This window comes from Lagenorhynchus albirostris, chromosome X (assembly GCF_949774975.1).
Source record: "Lagenorhynchus albirostris chromosome X, mLagAlb1.1, whole genome shotgun sequence".
Classification (NCBI taxonomy): domain Eukaryota; kingdom Metazoa; phylum Chordata; class Mammalia; order Artiodactyla; family Delphinidae; genus Lagenorhynchus; species Lagenorhynchus albirostris.
Window position 1 is genome coordinate 39,580,151 of NC_083116.1, and position 3,874 is coordinate 39,584,024.

Below are 3,874 nucleotides of genomic sequence, written 5' to 3' on the forward strand. Positions count from 1 at the left end.
AAGAAATGAAACTGAGTTATTTGTAGTGAGGTGGATGGACCTAGAGTCTGTCATACAGAGTGAAGTAAGTCAGAAAGAGAAAAACAAATACTGTATGCTAACACATATATATGGAATCTAAGAAAAAAATGGTTATGAAGAACCTAGGGGCAGGACAGGTATCAAGACACAGACATAGAGAATGGACTTGAGGACACGGGGAGGGGGAAGGGTAAGCTGGGACGAAGTGAGAGAGTGGCATATATATACTACCAAATGTAAAATAGCTAGCTAGTGGGAAGCAGCCACATAGCACAGAGAGATCAGCTCGGTGCTTTGTGACCACCTAGAGGGGTGGGATAGGGAGGGTGGGAAGGAGACGCAAGAGGGAGGAGATATGGGGATATAGGTATATGTATAGCTGATTCACTTTGCTATACAGCAGAAACTAACACACCATTGTAAAGCAATTATACTCCAACAAAGACATTAAAAAATAAAAAATAAAAAAAGAAACAATTTGAGGCCCTTCAAATGACATTACATGGATAAATTCCTACTTGGACTCCCCTTTTGTTTTAAATAATGGTGACAAAAAGCCCTGTGCCATTCCATAAGGAATACTGCATGTTACTACGTGAGAATACACTTTAAAGTGTTACCACTGATGACAAAAAGAGGATGATGGATGCACCGCATTAACTTTATTTTAGTGGTCATTTATGGAGCACATACTAAGAAAACACAGTCCTACGTGCTTTGGGAGACAGAGAGAAATAAATCCCTTTAAGATCCCAATCATTGAGAAGCTCACATCCCGGGGGTTGAGGGGTGGAGATAGACACAAATATATAAGAATATGAAAATACATAAGGATACGAGACGCGCTACCATAGAATATGAAAGAAGGGGGTACTAAGAGACCTAGAGAGCACCTACACAGCCTTACCAAAACGCATAAAGGAGGTCTTCTACCCTTGACCCCCTGGCCTTTCTCCTTCTCTGATCCTGTATTCTGGTCAATTACAATTTCATTTTTTCCCCCTTAAATAGCTTCCATTTCTTAGTCCCATGTTCTTCTTTTCTTACGTGTTTAATTGATTTTTTTTGTATTTGGTCAAGAAATATTTCAGACCTACACAATGGTATAAAGAATATTACATCCACGTACCCACCACCCAACTTCAGAAATATAACATTTCAGATACAGCTGAAGCCTTGTACATAAATGTGTCCTCCAGGAAGATATGCCCAAGTCCAGATCCCTGGTACCTGTAAATGTGACCTTATTTGGAAATCGGGTGTTCGTAGTTGTAATTACATTAGGTATCTAATTTAATGGAGTCACCCTGGATTTGGGATGGGCCCTAAATGGACTGAGTGGTGTCCTTATAAGAGAAAGGAGAGGGAGATTTCAGACACAGGCACAGGGAAGGTCATGTGAAGACAGAGGCAGAGACTGGAGTTACTGTGCCACAAGCCAAGGAGTGCCAGGAGCCACCAGAAATTGGAGGTGGCAAGAGGATTCTCACATAGAGCACCTTGCTTTAATACTTCTGGCATCTAGAACTGTGAGAGAATAAATTTTATGGTGTTTTAAGCCACCTACTTTGTGGTAATTTCTTATGGCAGCCCTAGGAACCTAAGAGTAACACTTCCCAGTTGAATTCTCCTCTCTCCCTCTCCACATGACATAACCACTATCCTAAGCAAGGGGTTTATCATCCTCATACATGCCTTTCTACATGCTACATATGCATGCATTCCTTCCATGCATGCCTTTTACTACATATATGTATCCATAATCAATATGATTGTCTGGCATGTTGTTTAAACTTCATACTCATGTTATCATAATGGTTCTGTCCTTCTGAAACTAGTTTGTTCCCTCATCCATTTTTTCCACTGCCACCATCCAATCCTTGCCCCACCGGGAGGTCTTTCTGTGTCCCAGGACCTTGACAATTCTAGTCTCATCCACACTCCTGCCTTTAATGTCCTATTCAGTTTAGCTGAAGTAGTGTCAAGTCACTGAATAAACACTGGTCTTACCACACGAGGAGCTCAGTCCCTCACAATATCCGTCCCACGCCCCGTGCCCATCACTGCTCTCAACCAGTGATGCTCAAACTTTAGTGTGTTTCAGAGTCACCTGTAGGACATGTAAAACTCTGATAGCTGGCCCACCTTCATAATTTATGACTCAGTAAATCTGGAGCGGGGCCTGAGAATTTGTACTTTCTAACAAGTTCCCAGGTGATGCTGATGCCACTGGTCTGGGGCAGCCCATCTGGTCTCCAGATAAGCTTGGTCATCCATTGGTTCCTTTCAATAAAGTGAAGTAGAGGCTAGACCTCCATCTCTCCCTTCACATAAATTGTTCATCAATGGATATTTCAATTAATTTGTGGCTGCAGTAAAAGAACTTTAAAATGGTTTCAATGACAGTAAGGTGGGCCAAAACAAAAAGATACAAGGATAGATGTGCATCAGTGTTATAGAGCTAAACAATCTGCAGCATATCCACTGCTAGCAAGCTTTTATTTTTTTACATCTTTATTGGAGTATAATTGCTTTATAATGGCGTGTTAGTTTCTGCTTTATAACAAAGTGAATCAGTTATACATATACATATGTTCCCATATCTCTTCTCTCTTGCATCTCCCTCCCTCCCACCCTCCCTATCCCACCCCTCCAGGCAGTCACAAGCTTTTATTTTTAACATGAACAAATGCTGTCAAATATATCTGACAAACGTAAGAGAAACGTCAGATGTCGGTGGATAACACTTTTTGCATGATGAAATCTGGAACAAAACCAGTGTTGATAAAATTCCCACTGGCTACTGAGAAGCAGAAAATCTCAAATCCATGAAGAACAAATTCATTGTTTCTTCCTCCATCGTGTCTTTCTATGCCTGACAACTGTGGGATGAAATAAGAGCCAATTAACAATTGTAAACCAATAACATGCAACAGTGAGTTTCTAAATCTAAGAAAATAGTCAATCCTACCTAGGCCTGTTGTATCAACAAGAGAAATCAACACATTTTCCTCTCGCTACACAGATCTCTGGATATGTCATCAATCTCGCACTCCTCATACCAACGTCCTCTCCCATTTGCCAAACAGCAAAAACGCCTGCTTTGCTGTTGCTGTTTTTCTTGAGAGAGACTTATTTACTAAGTCTTTCCACCTTACAAGCCTGTGCTCTACCCATCCATCACACTCTTAATGTCCCAGACCCTCAGTTTCCATGTCTGTAAAAGGAAGAGGAGAAAGAGAGGAAAAAGCAATGGAAGAAGGAGAGGAAAGGATAGGTGAGTTATAAGTTGACTTAATTACCAATTCAGGGATGAACAACAATCTCACCATGACTAATATTCTTTTCTTTTGACTGTCCCATGAAATATAAAAACTCACAACTGAACAAATAGTTCGGTAGCAATCGTTAAATGTGCTCCCACTTGAAAATTTTAACTTATTACATCTTTGTCAGTAGTCACATTCTCAAAGGCATTTCCCCCTGGTTAGCACAAGAGACCGTATTTCTGTAGCTCAGTGATGAGGGGGGCCCAGCTAGTGTATGTTCCAGTAACTTTAGCCACTTGTTCTCGTAACTGTGTTCCAGACAAACAGTGGTCTTGGCTACCCGGTCTGATAAATTTCCCACCTGCAGACGTCTTACAGCTACAGCTCAAAGGACCTGTAGCTGTGAATGAAGCACACTGCAGAACATGCTGCATCCTATATTAGCTAGCACACAAGTATCATTAACATTAAGCTGTTTTTAAACTAGACTGTACCAATTTTTAATTATTATTTACTTTGTGGAGAAATTTTTAAAACATATCACAACAGGCGTATGTCAGGAACGACTGGGTGATACTCAGCTG